Raw genomic sequence first — 22,735 nt, 5'->3', positions numbered from 1 at the left:
ATCTTGAAGATTTTGACCCAAATTTCTGATTTGTGGGGTTTTCCATTCTGTTTCTCTATTTTCTAAAAAGTTTACCTTTTCAGTAAATTCTTCCACAGTCATCCAATTGGAATGTTGAATACTCACTTCAGGTCCATAGATGTTATCTCCTTTTTGTGTGTTTCTTCTTAACAAATGTTGCCATTCAGTTTCCAGGATACAGTATAGTTATTCACATATATTTTTCATTGTCTATAAGAGTATATTAGGATGAAATTTAAGCTCTATATAAGTAAATATCTTTGTTTCTTTGTACAAGACCACCCTTCTTCCGGAGAAGGTGGCAAAATTTCAGCAAAGGCAAGTCATGCCAAGTGTAGTAGATAGGAGCCAAGAGATGCTTCTATGTTGGAAGAGCACAGTCTCCAGAAACTGACCAACACAAGGTCTCACTTAGTAATCGGATAGTCAAAGCTAGCTTGACATAGAATTTGGGGGAGAGGTACATGTGGTGAAGGTGGAAAGAATGATGTAATGCACAAAATAAACTTCAATGTTGTTTTTTTATGTAAAAGATGGTAAAAAGTCAACAAATCAAAGAAAGGAACATTGGATAAGCTAAATAGGTTATGAACACTCAAAAATATCAGTTTGTACACATAAACAAAATGAAAAAAAATCTAAAATTGACACTGTGATCTGCTGCAGAAGCTAATAAGTTGATCAGAAAAGCTGAAACTTCTTCCTACTAGCTGAAGCCTTTCCTACTATACAAGCTGTACCTTGTAATTGTACCCTCAATTATAAAACACACCAATATGTTCATTCTTTATCAGTCCTCAGAGACATTTCTTCAAGTTTCGAGAATGGATGGGTAGTGCCATAGTTTGTGGTGAGAGATATAGACATCTCTGGAAAAAAAAAAACAAAACAGGTAAAATCAGATACAAAAGTTCCCTGGAGCAATCAACTATAATTTTGGCCCCCTGGGGGATACTTGTTGGTGTCTGGAGACATTTTTGGTTGTCACGAATAGAGATTGAGCCTGTTACTGCTATCTGGTGGATAACAGCCAGGTTTGCTGCTACGCGTCCTGCAATGCACATGACAGCTCTCCACAACAAAGAAATATCAGGTTCAAATTATCTATATTACTGTAGTTCCTAAAACCTGCCTTAGAGGAAGTATAGGCTGTGAAAGTTGGAAAATAATAAAACCTGTGTACAGACAGAAAAATAGACTTCATGACAGTTAAAGAACCTCAGACCCATAACATAAGACAGAATTCCAGACTGAGAAACCTTTTTTCTAGTTTATGTGAGCTCTGCAACCAAGTTAGGTACCTACAGTAGGTTAAGTCAAATTGTTTTCCCATTATTTTTCTTCCTTTGTTGGGAACAAACTTGTTACTTTCAGTTCAGAAAGAGGAATATATGCTGCTTGGTCACAAACTCTGCTTCTTTGTATTATTTTTAAATATCTATTTACTATTGAGAGAGAGAGGGAGAGAGAGAAAGAATGTGAGCAGCGGATGGGCAGAGGGAGGGAGTGGCACAGAAGCTGAAGGAGGCTCCAGGCTGTGAGCTGTCAGTGCAGAGCCTGACATAGGTCTCGAACCCATGAACCGTGATATCATGATCTGAGCTGAGGTTGGTTGCTTAACCGATTGAGCCACCCAGACACCACACAAACTCTGATTCTTAACCCTTCCCTCTGAAATACTGAGTTAAATTTGTTTGATTTTTTTTCTGCTTATTACATTATTGAACATTTGGATGAAAAATCTGGAGGTTAAGTAACATGAAATGTGTGATGAGAATGAGTTCTCTCTACTTTGATTTTAAGGAGAGGGGAGATAGGAATATGATTCCAGATTTATTAAACATAAAATGGCTAAATTAAAAAGTCATTGATACTTGAAGTAGTTTTAGGAAAGCTATATAATCAGGGTGCACTTCAATAATCTTCTAATCCATGTCTTATACCTCAGAGACTGTTATTCCTTTGCTCTTCTCTGTCTTTCATAGACATGTTTCTCAATGGCTTTCTCTATGTACTTCATTAAGTGGGTAATTTATCCTCCCCCTCTTGAGATTTTTGGTGGGGAAGTTGACTATTGCCTGAAATAGTGTTTGAAAAAAGAATAGTGTCCTCACATTAGCTTTAATCTTGTAAGTCTTTTCATGTGCATATGTTACTTTTTTATTTTAGTTCTTCAATATATTTTAATCATTTGAATCACAATCATATTTTCAGTAAGAAAGCACAAACAACTTGTTTTGACTTGGAATAAATGTTTTCAAAGAATACACAGAAAACCTGTCCCTAGATGTTTAACTAATTCTCAAAAGATTTCATTGTCCTACATTGTTAGTAAAAAAGTAGTAGAAACTTTTTTATGGTTAGACTAACATCATATTATCTGAGTCATCTTGACTTCGCCTTCCTAGGCAGCAAGTGATATTAAAGCAACAGGTGTTCCCATCTTAGAAGGACTAATAGAAATTTAAGTTACCACACAGCTTCAATTGTATGTCAAGAATTTTGTGTACAGAAAACATATGGGTGTCTTAATAGTAGTTCTAGGACAAAAATACTCAGGGATTAGTGTTTATATCCAATTTACTTCTAGATACAGAGTGGATATGGAAGTTAACTCATTTACAGCAAGTAATATTTTATAATTCCATATATCTTCTATGTGATTATAACATTTAGTACTACCTATATAATACCTAATGATGAATATATTCAGAAATTTCTCTCACATTAAAAAATAAATTTTATTTTATTTTATACACTTATCAATTTATAAGACCAAGAATGGAGAGGGTTTCAAGCATATATTTTATCCAAATTGCCTACTTTCATTAGAATTTTTATATCAAGTGACAGAGTAAATTAAAACAGCTTAATTATAAGAAATGAGAACTTAATCTAAACTAGTGCAATCACTGTGAATGGTGGAAATGTTCATATTTAAAGGAAACTAATATAAACACTTTAAATATCTTAGAGAAACTATAAGTGCCAATAGGTCTTCATTCATAATGAAACAGAAAAGGCAATAGAAAAAAATCATGAAGAAGTTATTACAGTTTAAAATTTTGCCTCTTGTAATTAAGGAAAAAATCATTGGTGAAGATATTTTTCAAAGTGTGGTTATTTATATTAATCGCATTCATATTATGTTTTGAATCTCTAAGAAGGACCTTTTCCCAAAGTACTCATTAATAGGAGTTAGAGCCATAATATCTGTAGATATGCTAAGGCTAAAATTACTTAAAAAGAAGTATCAAAAGTGCATGTGAAGTTAAACTGAAGGCATAGCTTTCATAAACAGTTTCAGGGGAATCCAGAGTAGTGTTGAGTGAAGAAAGGCACCCAAAATGCCATGCTCTACTCCGTAGAACCTATCAATATTATCTTACATGGAAAAAGAGATGCTGAAGATGTGATCAAGATAAGGATTTGATACATTACTAAGGTTATAGTAATTTATTATTACAGTAATGGGAAAGAAAACACATTTCCAAGAAAATGATTTTTAACACAAATATTTGCTAGCTGAAAATGATTAGAGAAGCTCCCTAACTGAACACATACATTTGCATATAAGAGAGGCCATAGGTCCTCTCCAAAAGATAACCATGAAACACAAAAATAAGTCACTCTAGGTTTATTCTTAGAGGCCATTTCTAGTTTTAGTTGAGTTTTAGGGCTGTCTGTAACTAATTGGTGCAGATGAACTAGTGCAGATCAGGAAAAAAAAAAAGGAACAGGATGATTGGTTGGTTCTGTATCTTATAAGAAATGGACTCATCATTCATTGGTTAAAATTCTGTTTACTTTGAAATGGTGGGCATGCTTATGGGTCCATTTGTCACTTACTTAGGGAAACAGCAGGCATGCTCATAAAGTGAGGTCTTGTCTTTTAACATTTTGCTCTCCCATTACTTACTGAGACAGGAAAAGCCCCAGCTAATGTATCCAGCATGTGTACGTGACTTACTAATTTATCACCCACACCAGGACACAGTGGAGAATTAAATGAGGTCCTATCAATTTTTTTTGAACTAAGGCTGGTTGTTACATGAAGCCCTGTTTAACTGGTATTTTTCCCAATTTTTATAAATTGTGATCTATATGATCCTGATATTATCTTTAACAAATTATGAAATAATTTTTTCACCTGGCAGTCTAAGAAACCAATGGAAGTATTAATGAAAAATGAGGTAATCCACACTACAAAGTAAGAACCATATATAATTTACTATATGTCCAACATCTTGATGATAAATAAAATCATAGGTAATCACAGAGGCTCGTGAATTAACTAACTTTCATTCTTCCTAAGTAAGTAATTAGTCAGGGGTCTCTACGGAAAATGTCCCTATCCTTCTTATTTGTGCCACGTCACTAGCTGTTCTCACTGAAATAGTATTTATTGAAAAACCACTTTGTAGATATTGTGTATGTAGGCATACACTACCAAACAAGACAGATCATGGTCCTGTCTCATGCTTTACATTAATCACTCAAAGTTTAACTCAAAGTTTAGGTTTGATGACTGTATTCATCTATTATAAAGAAGGATTAAAAAAGAATGAAATCTTGTCATTTGCAAAGACATGAATGGAGCTAAAGAGTATTATGCTAAGCAAAATAAGTCAGAGGAAGACGAATACCATATGATTTCATTCAGATGTGGAATTTAGGAAACAAAACAGGTAAACATAGGGGGCAAAAAGAGAGGCAAATCAATAAACAGATTCTTAACTATAGAGAACAAACAGGATTACTGGAGGAGTGGACAGGAGATGGGTTAAATGAGAGATGGGTGTTAAGGAAGTCAATTGTGATGAGCACTGGGTATTATATGTAAGTGATGAATCACTAAATTCTGCACCTGAAACTAATATCACATAGTATGGTAACTAATTGGAATTTAAATAAAAATTTGGAGGAAAAAAAAGGAAAGATTATTTCCTCAAACTGACAGCAAGAGAAAGAGAGACAAACAGAGAGAGAGGAACTTAAACACATTTAATTCTACTTCAATATATGATAAATGTTAAATATTTTTCCCACTACCTTTCCCCAGCTTTTAATAATCTTTTCTACTTGAATTCTGTGGTTGGACAGAAAAGTTCAGGAGAATGGATATTGCATGCAGATGAGTGGCCACAATACAAATGTTGACGTTCTAGAGAGAATAGGAGTGACAGTATTTTTGTTGTTTGTTGCTAATGTATTTTGAATTTGCTATTAGCAAATCTGGGTCAGTCCCTAATTATTCTTACATCTTCTATGAGAACACAGAAAGACATTTGCTTCACTAATTCTTTGTCAGTTACCAAATACTTTCAGCCGGATGGTCACCTGAAGTGCTTTTTCAGCTGCCCTTCACGAAGTTAGTATGTTTTTGCAAGCAATCTTTCTTAATTTACCAAAAATTCCTTCTGACAATATGCTGATGACTAGAACTCTTTACAATGAGGTGCAAAGTTTAATTACATAATTGTAACAAAAAGGCTTAATATGGACTGTCACCCAGTTAAATTTTTATGCAAAGAAAATTAAAATTACTCATCTCATTTGAACAGTGAATATAGAAATCAGGATACATAAATTAAATTTCAGTTTCTAAAAACTAGGTGTCTTTCTTCTTACTCCGCAAAGTTCTAATTGGCCAACCACATCGTTTTAATACATGCATTCTGTCTCTTCAGCAATGATGTTAAGGACACAGCGGTGTTATCCAAGGTGAATGAGCTGAACTTTAAAATAAACCGAATTGTCCTTAATCTCCTCATTAAAACTCCTGATATAGGGGCACATAAGTGGCTCAGTAGGATAAGCATCTAATTTATCCAAAATTTTGGCTAAGGTCATAGTCTCACAGTTTGTGGGTTTGACCCCATGTCACGTTTTGTGTTGACAGCATGTGGAGCCTGCTTGGAATTCTCTATCTCCCTTTCTCTCTCCCCTCTCCCTGCTCATGCTTCCATGTCGGCTCTCTCTCTCTCTCTCTCTCTCTCTCTTTCTCAGAAAAAAAAAAAAACTCAAAAGGAAAAACCTCCTGATATGGAAAGTAAATATAAGATCTAAAAAGAGACACTTAAAGAGAGAGTGGCCAAGATGGAGTGGCAGCATGGAAGTTCTCTCATCCATGAATGCAGCTAGATTAGCACCAAACCATTTTGCATGCCTAGAAAATTGATCTGAGGACTAACACAACAATGTCCTTAACTTGAGCCACAGAATTCAGCAGGTACATTTTGCAGAGCTGTGAACTGGGAGGTAGAGAAGCCCCGGATGATAGGGAGCTGTTTGTGCAGGGAGAGGACAAAGAAAGAGGGGAGAGTACAGGAAAACCACTTTCCCACCGAAAGTGGCTGGAAAGAGAAAGAGTGAAAACAACTACAGGTGACAGAACAAGAAAGGGAGAAAGGAGAGACTCTCAATACCGTTATGACTCTATAAACAGGAGGGAGCAGAATCAGAAATTCTGCAGCTCAATACATGGCTGCACTCTGATGGTAAGGGTGAATCTTCAGGAGCAGGTAGCAAGGTCCAAGGGATCTACAGGTCACAGGGGGAGAAACTATTGCTCTGCTAGGAGGGCATTTGATAGAGGCCATATGGCCTCCCAGAAGGTCCAGTGGATCCTGGATATAGCCATATTTGCTGGTACTGGAACAGAGACACCAGTGAAACCTGGCACCAGCTATGTGTTGTGTTTTGCCATAATCTCTGAGCCTCTGTTGCTGTGTGATCGCACAAACTTTTTCTGGGAAAAGCAGGCACCCAGCCACAATCTTTGAACCTCAGCAACAGTGTGACTGCATGAATGTTCCTGGGGAACAAGCCAGCAGCCGGCTATTGCCCAGCGAGACCCTCCCACAGAGGGTCAGAGATATATTCAGGATATTTCATCCTAAAGCAAAGGAATGTACATTTTTCTCCAGTGCACATGGAACATTCTCCAGAATAGATCACATACTGGGACACATCATCCCTCAACAAGTACAAAAAGATCATACTGTGCATGTTATCAGACCACAACACTATGAAACTCAAAATCAGCTGCAAGAAAAATTTTGGAAAGACAACAAATACTTGGAGATTAATGAACACCCTAGTGAATGAATGGGTTAGCCAAAAAGTTAAAGAGGAAATTAAAAAGTACATGAAAGCTAATGAAAAAACGCAACAGCCCAAAACCTCTGGGATGAAGCAAACGATGTCATAAGAGGGAAATATATAGCAATACAGGCCTTCCAAAAGAAGAAAGGTCTCAGATATACAACTTAACCTTACACCTTAAAGAGTTGGAAAAAGAACAGCAGATGAAACCCAAAACCATCAGAGGATGGGAAAAACAAAACAAACAAACAAAAACAGTAGAAAAGATCAATGAAACCAGGAGCTAATTATTTGAAAGAGTTAACAAAATTGATAAACCCTAGCCAGTTTGATCAAAAAGAAAAAGGAAAGGACCCCTAACAAATAATATAAAAAATGAAAGAGACCACAAACAACATTGTAGAAGTGCAAACAATAAAAAGAGTGTATTTTGAGCAATTGCATACCAAAAAATTGGGCAATCTGGAAGAAATGGACAAATTCCTAGAAGCATATAAACTACCAAAACTGAAACAGGAAGAAATAGAAAGCTTAATCAGACCCATTACCATTGGAGAAGTCAAATCAGTAATCAAAACTCTCCCAAAAAACAAGAATCCAGCTGGATGGCTTTCCAGGTTAATTTTACCAAACACTTAAAGAAGAGTTAAAACCCATTATTTTGAAGCTCTTCCAAAAAAATAGAAATGAAATGAAAATTTCCAAACTCATTCTATGAGGCCAGCATTACCTTGATTCCAAAACCAGACAAAAACTCCAACAAAAAAGGGACTATAGGCCAATTTCCCTGATCAACATAGATGCAAAAGTTCTCAAGAAGATACTAGCCAACCGGATCCAACAGTACGTTACAAGAATTATCCACCGTCATCAAGTGGGATTTTTTTTTTAATTTTTTATGTCTTTATTTTATTTTGAGAGAGAGAGACAGAGAGCAAGCAGGGGAGGGGAGGGAGAGAGGGAGACACAGAAGCTGAAGCAGGCTCCAGGCTGGGAGCTGTCAGCACAGAGCCTGATGTGGGGCTTGAACCCATGGACTGTGAGATCATGACCTGAGCTGAAGTCGGACACTTAAGCGACTGAGCCACCCAGGTGCTCCATCAAGTGGGATTTATACCTGAGATGCAGGGATGGTTCAATGCCCACAAATCCATCAGTGTGATACATCACAATAATAAAAGAAAGGACCAGAACCACATAATCCTCTCAATAGATTCAGAGAAAGCATTTGACAAAATATGGCATCGTTTCTTGATAAAAACTCTCAAGAATGTAGGGATAGAAGGATCATACCTCAAGATCATAAAAGCTATATATGAAAGACTCACCACGAATAGCATCCCCCAATGGGGAAAAACAGAGCTTTCCCCCTAAGGTCGGGAACACAACAGGAATGTCCACTCTTGTCACTGTTACTCAATATAGTATTGAAAGTCCTAGCCTCAGCAAACAGACAACACAAAGAAATGAAATGTGTCTAAATAGGCCAGGAGGAAGTCAAACTTTCATGCTTTGCAGACGACATGATACTCTATATGGAAAACCCAAAAGATTCCACCAAAAAACTGCAAGAATGGATTCATGAATTCAGCAGTGTCACAGAATATCAGTTGCATTTCTATACACCAATAATGAAGCAGCATAAAGAGGAATCAAGAAAACAATCCCATTTATAATTACACCAAAACCCATAAAATACCTAGGAATAAACCTAACCAAAAACATGAAAAACCTATACACAGAAAACTATAGAAAGCTTATGAAAGAAATTGAGAAGACACCAAAAAAAAAAAAAAATCATTCCATGGTCATGGGTTGGAGGAACAAATATTGTTAAAATGTCAATAGTACCCTATTGACTACCCTATCAAAATATCACCAGTATTCTTCACAGAGCTAGAACAAACAATCCGAAAATTTGTATCTAACTAGAAAAGACCCTGAATAGCCAAAGTAATCCTAAAAAATGAAACCAAATCTGGAGGCATCACAATCCCAGACTTCAAGATGTATTACAAGGCTGTAATCATCAAAGACTATATGGTACTGGCACAAAAACTGGAACAAATTAGAGAACCCAGAAGTGGACCCACAAACATGGCCAACAAATCTTTGACAAGGCAGGAAATAATATCCAGTGGAAAAAAGACAGTCTCTTCAACAAATGGTGTTGAGAAAACTGGACAGTAACATGCAGAAGACTGAACCTGGACTCCTTTCTTATACCATAAACAAAAATAAACTCAAAATGTATGAAATATCTAAACGTAAGATAGGAAGCCATCAAAATCCTAGTGGAGAAAGCAAGCAAAAACCTCTTTGACCTCAGCTGCAGCAACTTCTGACTCAACATGTCTCTGAAGGCAAGAGAAATAAAAGCAAAAATGAATTATAAGGACCTCATCAAAATAAAAAGCTTCTATACAGTGAAGGAAATGATCAGCAAAACTAAAAGGCAACCTATAGAATGGGAGAAGGTATTTTCAAATGATGTATCAGATAAAGGATTAGTATCCAAAATCTATTAACTATAAATAGTTAATAGCATTAACTATTTTCAAACTCAAGACCCAAAAAACAAATAATCCAGTGAGGAAATGGACAAAAGACATGAATAGACACTTCTGCAAAAGACATTCAGATGGCTACCAGACACATGAAAAAATGCTCAACATCAGTCATCATCAGGGAAATACAAATCAAAACCTGAATGAGATACCACCTCACACCTGTTAAAATGGCTAAAATTAACAACTCAGGCAATGACAGATCTTGGTGAGGATGTGGAGAAAGAGGAACCCTTTTCCACTGCTGGCGGGAATGTAAACTGGTGCAGCCATTCTGGAAAATAGTATGGAGGTTCATCAAAAAATTAAAAATAGAACTGCCTACAACCCAGCAATTGCACCACTAGGTTGTTATGCAAGGGATGCAGATGTGCTTCTTCGAAGGAGCAGTGCACCCCAATGTTAATATAAGCACTATCGTCAATAGCCGAAGTATGGAAAGAGTTCCAATATATATCAAGAAATGAATGGGCAAAGAAGATGTGGTGTGCATATATATATATACATACACACACACAATATAATATTACTTTTCAATAAAAAATAATGAAACCTTGTCATTTTCAGAAACGTGGATGGAACAAGAGTGTATTATGCTAAGCAAAATTAGTCAGAGAAAGACAAATATATGACTGCATTCATATGTAGAATTTAAGATGAACATAAGGGAAGGGAAGCAAAAATAATTTAAAAACATGGAAGGGGTCAAAATATAAGAGCGTCTTAATATAGAAAACAAACTGTGGGTTACTGGAGTGGTTTTGGGTGCAGGAATGCTCTAAATGAGCAAGGGGCATTAAGGACACTTGTTGAGATGAGCACTGGCTATTATTCTTAGGGGATAAATCACTGGATTCCAATCCTGAAATCATTATTGCACTATATTCTAACTAACTTGGATGTAAATTTAAAAAAATAAATTAAAAAAGGGAAAATAAGCTGAAAGAAACAGAGAAAACAAGAAGAGAATTAGTTTTTCCTTTTTTATCAGGATTTTTTTCAACACAAAGTGATACATGTTAATTTGTAAGAAAAATACTATAAAAATACAGAAAATCATAGAGCAAAACATAAAAATTATCTACAATATCAACACTCTAGAAAAAACAATTCTTAACCTTTTGGTGTATATTATATACCATTAATTATTAAGATACATATATCCTCAGTATTTTTTCTATGCTTAGCTGTGTTTTCTTTTAAACAAAAATAGAATCCTGCATTAAACTGTATCATATATAGTATTCCACACATTTGTGTATGGTAAATACCATTAACTCTTTCCTAATAGCATTAACTATTTTTAAATGATAGCATGATATTTTTATATATTTAATTAACCTTAAATTGAAAAACTGACTCTTTTATATGTTTTGCTATGAAAAATAATGCCATAATTTTAAAAAATAGAACACCTGAAGGACTTCTAAAATTACCTAGAATCACCCCCAAGAGGATCCAATGGTGAATTTCAATATTTTTGATGTTGTCCATCTTGATCTCTTTTATGAGGACCAAGAATTAAAATCTTAAACTAATATCTACCTATTTATGAAAATATATTTAATAACTTATTTGAGAAAACATTTAAGTTGCTAGATATAAAATCAGTGAGGCAAAACATGACTCTATAAAAATGACACTGGAAAAACTAAGCTTTTTTGAGGGGAAGGATTTAGCTCAATACTATTTTTTAAGGATGAAATGATATTTACACAAATATTTATTTTAAATTTTTAGTTAAATTGCAAAATGTTACCTATACTTATGTTGAAGTAAAATAACAGAATGCTACGAAACCTTATTTGTATTAAAACAGGTAAATAAGTAAATATTAAACTATTTTTCCATTATTTCAATTAAAAATAATATTTAAATCTCTCAGTCCGTTAAGAATATACTGTTTCTGGGATGGCAACCATATCATATATGTCTAACTATACCACAAAAAACAGCAACAATCAGAAAATTGGAAGTGCTGTGAAAACAAAAATGTATATTTTTAAGTTTATTTGTTTATTATTTATTTATTTCTTAGAGAAAAAGAGCGTGCAAGTGGGAGAGAGGCAGAGAGAGAGGGAGAGAGAGAGAAAATCTCAAGTATAAGTTTCACATTGCCAGGGCAGAGCCCAGTGCAGAGCTCAAACCTACAAATTATAGGATCATGACATGGACCAAGATCAAGAGTCAGATGCTCAACCAACTAAGCCACCCAGGCATCTCTGAAATTATACATTTTTAAAGGAGTTGAGATTTTGTTTTTCTCTAGGAAAGATGAAATTTAAGTATAGCAAAAAAGCATGGAGTTAACTTGAAAAATAAAACTGACACAGTTTAATTAATTAAATTATTTTTTGTTTAAAGTTATACTGCTATTACAAGTTTCACTGAATTTAGCTGAGATGAAAACTTGAATAGGGATTTTGCTTTTTCACAGTCATTTGTTTCATCACAGAATTAGACAAATGAATGTTATCTAGCTTATGAAAGATGAAGATGACAGCTTTTAAAAACGGAATTTTAACATTATTGTAAATGGTAAAGATAATCATTTCTTCTCTTTCTTGGACTTTCAAATACGTTTCTGAAATTGAACGATATTTGGCATTCAAGGCCATAAAATGTGTGACAGACAATCAGTGAAGTTTAGTGTCATTATTAAATGCATTTTTAGCCTGGCAACCAGAAATTGACATAGAAATAAAGATAATCCGATTATTTTCATAGTTCTTTGAGCATAGAAGAATGAATTTACTCTATAAAGGTTTTTCACACATTTTCCATTTTTTTTCATTTAATTTAAAATTATGATAGGAGTTTAATAATAGACATTGTGTTTTAGAGGTTTAAAAATGTAAGTCCTTCAAAGGATATAAATATATTAGGGAACAGGATAGCCTTGGAGAATGTTACAGCTTACCCTACTAACATAGAATACTGACATACAATAATTTTACAAAATCTATATGTTTAATGATGGGAAGATAAGAGAATCCTAGGCTCACCCCTTCCCATGAATACAACTAGATAATTTTCAAATTATTCTAAAGACCCCAGAAACTGACCTGAAGACTGACAAAACAAACACAACTAAATTTAGAGAAGAGGTTACATTAAAGAAGTGTCGAGGTGTGGAGATTTGGGGGGAGAAATGGATCATGGCTGTTGTGGTCGAGAGGGAGCTCACAGGGAAAGGGAATCCTCACTGCAATTGGCTTGGAAACCAGGAGGGGCTGAATTTTGTGACTTCTGGCAATCGGAAGGGCTTAAAGCTTGGAGTTTTAAGGTCAAGGGGCTTGGCTGGGATAGAGCTGAGAGCATCGTGCTGCTCTTGGAGAAAAGGCAGAGCAAAGAGCAGCAACATACAGTTTGGAAACAGCAATCTGAAGAGTGTCTGGGACACACCATAGGGAGATTATCCCTCATCTCTAAGTCTATCCCAGAGAAGTAATGTCCACGGAGAGATTCTGCTAGGAACAAAGGAAACGGCTGGTAACATTTATTTCCTCATGCCTCAGCTCAAGCACAGGGCCAACTGCAGGCAACAACACGGTGCCTACACTTGCTACCCAGCTTCCCTACATCAACCTCCGTTTTTCTGTGGAAACCATTCTTCCCAGTCTTGCCTGTCTCAGTCCCAGCACAGCAGGCTCCTCACCTAGAAGACTGTCCAAACCCTTGCTCACGCTAGGTCTCCTGATGCAGAAGTTGTGTGGAGCCTCAGTTCCAGCTGCAGTGGCAATAGGTTTCATTTCACAAACAGATCAGAGCACAGCTAGTTAAAACATGCCACATTCAGGCCAGGAACCAAACGATGGCTCTAACAGGCAAAGAAAGTTCTGAAGATGAGTGGTCTCAAGGATAAAGCAGCTAAGCAAAACAATAGAGCACATGCAGCACAAATTGGAGACCCTCCCAGAAGCCCTGACTCTGAGAAACAGGAACACTACACAGCAGGGCACTACAGGACCTCTTCTTCATAAGGCCATTACCCTCAAGCACAGGAAATGAAGCTGACTTTTCTAGCACAGAGAAACAGCCACAGAGATTTAGACAAAATGAGAAGACAGAGAAATTTTCTCAAATGAAAGAACAGAAAAAGGACACAGCTAGAGATCTAAAGGAAACAGATATAAATAACATACCTGAGAGAAAATTTAAAGTAATGATCATAAAGATAGTCACTGGAATTGCAAAATGAATGGAGGGCATCAGTGAGACTGTTAACACAGAAATAAGGAATAATATAACAGACATAAAGGGCTCAAAAAACAAAATCAGACAAACACTTGATGGAATGAACAGCAGGCTGGAAGAAGCAGTGGAATGATTTCATGACCTAAAAGACAGAGTAAAAGAAAGTAATCAAGCTGAACAAAAGAGAAAATGAATTATGCAAAAACAAGAATAGAGTTAAGGAACTCAGTGATTCCATCAAACATAATGACATTTGTATTATGGCAGTCCCAGAGAAGGAAGAGAGAGAAAAGGGAACAGAATTTATTTGAAAAAAATAATAGCTGAAAACTTTCCTAATCTGGGGAAGGAAACTATATCCAGATCCAGGAGGCACAGAAAATCCCCCAAAATGAATGAAAGCAGATCCACTCCAGGAAATACTGTAATTAAATTAACAAAAAATAGTAATAAATAAAATACTTTAAAAGCTGCAAGACAAGAGAGTAACACACAAGGGGAAACCCATAAGGCTAGCAGGGAATATTTCAGCAGAAACTTTCCAAGTCAGAAAGAAATGGCATGATATATTCAAAGTGCTGAATGAGAAAAATCTTCCACCAAGAAGACTTCATCCAGCAAGGTTATCATTCAGAATATAAGGAGAGGTAATGAGTTTCCCAGACAAACCAAAACTAAACTGTTTCATGGCCACTAAAGCTACCCTGTGAGAAATATTAAAGGGGACTCTGAATGGAAGAGACCCAAAAATGACGATATAAATTTAGGAAATGCAAAAGCATTAAAAAGGAATATTTCTGTAAAAAATCAGTCAAGGAACTCACAAAATTAAAGGATTTAAAACATGACAACATATACCTAAAATGTGGGGAAGAGAGGAGAGAAGAATGGGTTCAAAATTAAATGACCATAAATTTAATATAGACTGCTATAATGCAGAAGAGGTTATATCCAAGCCATAAATCAAAAGCCACTAATAAGTATGCAGGAATAAAGAGAAAGAAATCCAGGGGTGCCTGGGTGGTTCAGTTGGCTAAGCGGCCAACTTCAGCTCAGATCATGATCTCACAGTTCATGGGTTCAAGCTCCATGTAGACATATGTGCTGACAGCTCAGAGTCTGGAGCCTGCTTCAAATTCTGTGTCTCCCTCTCTCTCTGATCCACCCTGCTCGCTCACTCTCTCTCTCTCTCAAAATAAGTAAACATTAAAATTCTTTTAAAAAAAGAGAGAAAGAAATCCAAATGTATCACTAAAGAAAATCAGCAAACCATGAAAGAGAAGACAAGGATCAGAGAAAATATTCAGAAACAACCACAAAACAAATAATATGGCAATAAATAAATGTTTATCTATAATTACTTGGAATATATATTGGCTTAGCATTCAAATCCATAGAGGTAGGTTAACAGAATAGATTAAAAAGAATACAAACCCTCTATATGCTGCCTACAAGAGACTCATTTTAGACCTAAGACACCTGCAGATTGAAAGTGAGGGGATAGAGAAATATTCATCATGCAAATGAATGTCAAAAGAAAGAGTACCAATATTTATATCGGACAAAATAAGCTTTAAAATAGAGACTGTAAGAGACAAAGGAAGACAATCCAACAAGAAGCTATAACAATAGTAAATATTTATACATCTAACATAGGAGCACACAAATACATAAAACAGTAAATAGCAAACATAAAGGAACTATCAACAGTAATATTAAAGGACTTTAACACACTCCACTGTCATAAATGGATATATCATCTAACTGATAATCAACAGGAAACAATGGCTTTGAATGATACAATGGAGAAGATGGATTTGGTTATTCAAAACATTCTGGTCTAAAGCAGCATAATACACATCCTTTTCAAGTGCACACAATATTCTCCAGAATAGATCACATATTAGCACACAAAACAAGATTCAACAAATTCAAGGTTGAAGTCATATCATACATCTTTTCTGACCACAGTGCCATGAAACTAGAAGTTTAACACAAGTTAAACAATCCTGAAGGAATATGAAAAACCATATGCCAACAAATAGCACAACCTAGAAGAAATGGGTAATGTCCTAGAAATACAAACTACCAGATTGAAATAAAAAGAAATAGAATATTTGAATAGACTGATAACTAGCAAAGAAGTTGAACCAATAAAAAAAAAAAACTCCCAATAAACAAAAGTCCAGGACCAGATGGCTTTACAGTTGAATTCCACCAAACTTTTGAACAAAGTTAATATGTATTCTTCTCAAAACACTCAAAAAAATAGAAAAGTAAGCAAAATTTCCAAATACATTCTAGAAGACCAACATTACCTGATACCAAAACCAGATAATGACAACACTAAAGAGAACTGCAGGCCAATATCCCTGGTGAATACGGATGCAAAAATCCTCAAAAAAAATACAAGCAAACCCAATTCAAAAATACATTAAAAAAAATCATTCAGCATGATCCAGTAAGATTTATACCTGGGTTGTAAGGGTAGTTCAATACTCGCGAATCAATCAACGTGATACACTCCTTTAAGAAAACAAAGGGTAAGAACCATATCATCCTCACAATAGGTTTAGAAAAAGCATTTGACAGAGTACAGCATCCATTCTTGATAAAAACCCTCAACAAGTAGGGATAGAGTGAACATACTTCAAAATAATAAAGGCCATCTATGAAAAACCCAAGCTAACAAATTCCTTACTGGGGAAAAACTGATAACTTTTCCCATAAGGTCAAGGAAAAGACAAGGATGTCCACTTTCTCCATGTTTATTCAACCCCTAACTACAACAATCAGACAATGAAAAGAAATAAAAGGTATTCAAATTAATAAGAAAAAAGTAAATTTTTCACTATTTGTAGATGATGATACCATATGTCGAAAACCCAAAACACCAAAAAGATGCTGGAACTGATATATGAATTCAGCAAAGTTGCAGGATACAGAAATCAACTACAGAAACTTGTTGCATTTTTATACAATTTAATTTATACATTTAATGCAGCAACTAAGCAGCAGAAAGAGAAAGAAGAAAACAATTCCATTTAAAACTGCTCCAAAATTGTATGATACCTAGGAATATACCTAATCAAAAAGATGAAAAACCTGTACTCTGAAAACCATAGATCACTGATGAAAGAAATTGAACATGACACAGAGAAAGAAAAGACATCCCATTCTCATGGATCAGAAGACCAAATGTTAAAATATCTATACTACCCAAAGCAATGTACACATTTAATATAATCCCTATCAAAATACTACTGACATTTTTCACAAAGCTAGAACAAACAATTCTGCAATTTGTGTGCAACCACAAAAAACCTCAAATAGTCAAAGCAAACTTGAAAAAGAAAAGTGAAGCTGGAGGCATCACAATTGCAGATTTCAAGCTATATTACAAAGATATGTCATCAAGACAGGTATAGTACTAAAACAAAAACAGGTACATAGACAATGGAACGGAATAGGAAACTCAGAAATGACCTCTAACTATATAGTCAACGAATCTTCAACAAAGCAGGAAGGAATATCCAATGGAAAAAGACAGTCCCTTCAACAAATGGTGTTGGGAAAACTGGACAGCAATATGCAGAAGAATGAAACTGGACCAAATACACCATACACAAAAAATAAACTAAAAATGGATAAAAGACCTAAATGTGAGACAGGAAACCATCAAAATCTTAGAAGAGAACATAAGCAACAAACTTTTTTGACATTGGCTGTAGCATCTTCTTACTAGACAAGTCTCTGGATGTAAGGGAAACAAAAGCAAATATGAACTATTGAGACCTCATCAAGATAAAAAGCTTCTGCATATCAAAGGAAACAATCAACAAAACTAAAAAGCCTATGGAATGGGAGAAGATATTTGCAAATTACATATTTGATAAAAGATTAGTATCAAAAATACATAAAGAACTTATAAAACTCACACCCCCCAAAAATAATTCAATTAAAATATGGGCAGAAGACATGAACAGCCATTCTCCACCCCCCAAAAAATCTAGGCTTTGAAAAGACACATGAAAAGATGTTCATTATCACTTAACAAGAAACAACAAGTGTTGGTGAGATGTTGAGAAAGGGGAACCCTCTTGCACTGAGTGGGAAGCAAGCTGGTGCAGCCACTGTGGAAAACAGTATGGAGGTTCCTCAGAAAGGTAAAAATAGAAGTATACTATGACCCAGTAATTGCACTGCTGAGTATTTACCCAAAGAATACAAAAACAGTAATTGAAATAGATACATGCACTCCTATGTTTATAGCAGCATTTTCTACAATAATCAAGATATGGAAGCAGATCAAGTGTCTGTCAACTAATGAATGGATAAAGAAGATGTGGGAAATATATATGGAATATTATTCTGACATAATAATGGCTGAAATCTTGCCATTTGCAATGACCTAAATGGAGCTAGAAAGTATAATTCTAAGCAAAAAGTGTCAGTAGGAGAATGACAAATACCATATGATTTCACTCACAGGTGGGATTTAAGAAACAAAACAAATGAGAAAAGTAGGAAAAAAGAGACAGAAAGAGAAATCAAGAAAAAGACTCTTAACTGTAGAGAATAAACATGGTTACTAGAGACGAGGGTTTGGGGATGAGTTAAACAGGTGATGGTGATTAAGGAGTGCATTTACCTTGATGAGCACTAGGTGATGTATGGAGTTGTTGAAGCGCTCTACTGTGCATATGAAAGTAATATAACAGTGTGTTAACTAACTGGACTTAGGTAAAAACTTAAAAAAAACAAAAATGTAAAATCAAAAAAATATGAGGTGCATATCTCCTGCTACATAAACTTTAAATACATATAGATAACTTATGTATTTTGTAGAAATTATATTATTATGTATTTACACATATATATTTGTATTTATAAAAACAATTTTATTGTATAATTATATAAATATATAGTGTTTATATAATAAGTTTATATTATTTATAATATATATTCATATATTATTTTTATATACTCATATATTCTATATAAATTTTAATATTTTCTTTAGTCCCAAATAGTAAAATGTACCTAGGCATAGTTTTATCTCACAACTTTAATTGGGATATAATTGACCTATAACATTATACAAGTTTGTGTACAATATAATGTTTTCATACATGTGCATGTTGTAAAAACAGTTACCATAATGAGGTTTGTTAACTTACAATACTTTTGGGTGTGTATGGTGGAAACTTTTAAGATTTACTCTCTTAGCAACTTTCAAATACACAAGAATTTATTCATCTTATAACTGGAACTTTGTACTCTTTGACAACTTTTGCCCATTTCCTCCCCCCACCTCCCAAAAGAGAACCAATTTATTTTTCCTATGAGTGTTTTTCTTTGTTTTTAAATTCCAAACATAAGTGAGATCATATAGTATTTGCCTTTCTCTGACTTATTTCACTTAACATACCACCATCAAAATTCATCTACATTTTCTTAAATGGAAGAATGTTCTCCTTTTATGACTGAATTATATATATATATAGTTTATGCTATATATAGTATAGAATTTTTGTATTTATATTCATTAGGATATTGGCCTGTAGCTTTCTTTTCTTACAGTGTCTTAGTCTGATTTTGGTCACATAAAATGAATTTGAGAGTGTTTCCTTCTTTTTTATTTTTGAGAAGAGTTAGAGAAGGATTGGTATTAGTTATTTAAATGTTTGTTAAAATTACCAGAGAAACCATCTGGTCCTGGTAAATTCTTTTTCTGGGAGGTTTTTGATTACTGACTTAATCTCCTTTTCCTTTATATTTCTGTTCAAATTTTTCATTTCCTTAAAATTCAGACTTGGTCAATTGCCAGAGTCAGGCTCCAGCAGGTCCAGGGGTCCCAGAAGGATGGACAGTATCAGTGAGAGAGGGATGAGAGAGCCCCAAGATTCTTTCTGGCCACCAGGCAGGCCTCTCTTCACTGACTGAGACTTAGCTTTATTTATGGGTAAGTGTATGGGGAACAGCACAGAAGTAGCATTTGCCTTAGACAATGATTTTTTTATGATAAATTTCTTTGATATGTAAAAATTTCCCAGAACATAGATTTGTAGAAGACTCATTCATAACCTTTATCAATAGTGATTGAGGTAGGTGGTTTAGATGCTTATCATATGGGAAAGGAAGGTATCTTTAGCATTCAAATACAAACAAGACAATGTTCTTAGCATAGCAAAGGCAAAAGTTAGTTCTTTGTGAGCAGGGGTCAATAGCCTGTTTGCTTAAGGGGAAGTATTAAGAAAAACAGGTTTTTCAGGAAGCGCAATGTTTGCTCCCATAATCACAAAAGAAGAAGGTTCTACAATAAGTTCCTTCACAAGGTGCAATCAGCATTCAAGGCCAGAATAAGTCACTCTGAATACCAATCAACAAGGGACTTCGGGAGTGGATGCTCAAGCAGAAACAATTGAGTGGGGGTGGATATTGGTCCTCATATGACGGCAAGAGACCATGCAAACTTGCCTGAACCTCACAAGGAGTTTTCTCAAGTAGTGAATTCAGAATGGCTCCCAACAGTCAATGATATGTTTCTAGGAATTTATCCATTTCTTTTTTAAAAATTTTTTTTTTATTTTTGAGAGAGACAGAGCGCAAGTGGAGAAAGGGGCACAGAGAGAGGGAGACACAGAATCTGAAGCAGGCTCCAGGCTCTGAGCTGTTAGTACAGAGCCCGAGGCGGGACTTGAACTCACAAACTGTGAGATTATGACCTGAGCTGAAGTTGGATGCTTAACTGACTTGAGCCACCCAGGGTCCCCTACTCGTTTTTTTCTTTTCTTTTTTTTTTTTACACTGTTCAATTTGTTTACATATAATTATCCATAGTAGTCTCTTATGATCTTTTTCTATTTGTATGGTATAAGTTGTAATATCTCATTTCTCGTTCATAATTTAATAATTTGGGCCTCCATATTTCCCCCTTGTTTGGTCTAGCTAAACATTTTGTCAATTTGGTTATCATTTCATGAAATCAAATCTTAGTTTTGTTCATCGTTTTTATTGTTTTTCTATTTTCTATTTCATTTGTTTTTACTATAATCTATTATTTCTTTCCTTTTGCTAACTTTTGTTTTAGTTCATTTGAGACATTTTTTCTGAGATTTTTAAAATAGGTGTGTAAATCACGCTACACTTTCCCCTTAGAAGCAGTTTTGCTGCATCCCATATATTTAAAAAAAAAATTTCCTTTTTTTGTCTCAAGATATTTTTATTCTGTTTTATTTTTTTATCCATTGTTGTGTTATTTAACTTCCATATATTTATATATTTTTCAGCTTTCCTTCTATTACTGATTTGTAGTTTTATACAATTGTGGTTAGCAAAGATACTTGATATATTCTTCTTGACTTAGACTCGTATTGTAGCCTAACATATGATCTATCCTAGAAAGCATTCCATGTGCACTTTGAAGAATCTGTGTTCTGCTGCTATTGGATGAATTATTCTCTTAGATCCATTTGGCCTATAGTTTGGATCAAATCTGTTCTTTTTTATAAATTCTCTGAATGGATCTATCCATTGTTTAGAATGAGGTATTAATGGTCCCATGTATTATTGTATTGCTTTTTATTTCTCACTTTAGTTCTTTTAGCATGTGCTTTATGTATTTGGGTACTTCAATGTTGGGTGCATAAATATTTACAGATGCTCTATCTTCTTGATGGATTGACTCCTTTATTATTATATAGTAACCATCTTTATCCTTTTTGACCATTTTTGTTAAAGTCTATGTTGTCTGATATAGCTATCCCTGCTATCGTTTGGTTACCAATTGATTGAAATATATTTTTTCTATCCCTTTACTCTGTTTATATGTGTTCTTAAAACTATGTTAAGTCTCTTGTATGAAGTATATTGTTGGATATTTTCTTATTTTTTCCTTGTGAATTCATCATTGCTCTTTCAAAAATCATTAAATTTCTTTAAACCAGGTAGAATAAGATATTTTACAAATAAATAAAATGTTAATGACTTACTAGTAGTAGCTCAAGGAGGATGAGTGAAAAAGAAATAGAAATTGGAGGAGAGGGTCACAAAAACAAGAAAACTTCAGATTTTTAAGATCCTGTACTTCAAAGTTTTATGATATTGTCTATGTTGTGTGAGTCAGTTAAGAATTGCACCAATATCACTTCTACCAACATGTAAAGAAAAAAAAACAAAAGTAAAGTAAAAGATGATGGGGTTCGAGACACAAGTATGTAGGTTTATGTCCTAGCATTGTGAAAATCAAGATGTATGAACTTAAAACAAACAAAACCTCTTAGTTGTCTTTTGATCTGAAGTATAGAACACAAGACTTACTCTATTAATGCTATTGAGTACTCAAATGAAATTAATTTAAAAAGATAATGCTTTTTAACTCATTTGAATAGCTATAAAGTTGATATGTATGATAAAATTCTCTCCCTCTCTATCCCTCTCTCTGTGTCACACACACACACACACAGCTAAAGAGAAAGGTGGAGTATCCCTTATCCCCATTATTAATATCTTTATTATATAAAAGGTAAAAACATGTCTACATATTCTTATACAGTTTATAAAAATTGGTAAATGTTTAAGATAAATATGTATAGAATCATAAAGCAATATAGATGTTGTAGTCATACATATAAGGCATGATTTAGGGATATAGTTTCTTTGAAAGAGAGAAGTGTAAGATATTTAATACAGCAAGAGAAGCAAAACATCTAAAAGAAATCATTATCTTGCCTAAGAAATGTGGCTGTTAAAATAAGAAATCAACATCAAGAGTTGTTTTTAAAGCTTCTTCATACTATCAATCAAGATCAGTCTCCCTTATAAAAAAAAAAAGAGCCTTA

The 22,735-nt window shown here is 34.5% G+C and overlaps 1 protein-coding gene across 1 annotated transcript in view; it reads left to right on the top strand.

Moving 5' to 3' along the window:
- Positions 1-22,735, top strand: part of LOC144226834 (protein eyes shut homolog) — a 160,674-nt gene that overhangs the window by 113,829 nt on the left and 24,110 nt on the right. The window lies entirely within an intron of this gene.

This window comes from Crocuta crocuta, unplaced genomic scaffold (genome assembly GCF_008692635.1).
Source record: "Crocuta crocuta isolate KB4526 unplaced genomic scaffold, BGI_CrCroc_1.0 scaffold33, whole genome shotgun sequence".
In the NCBI taxonomy this organism is placed as follows: Eukaryota; Metazoa; Chordata; class Mammalia; order Carnivora; family Hyaenidae; genus Crocuta; species Crocuta crocuta.
This window is presented reverse-complemented; position numbering and strand designations above follow the sequence as displayed.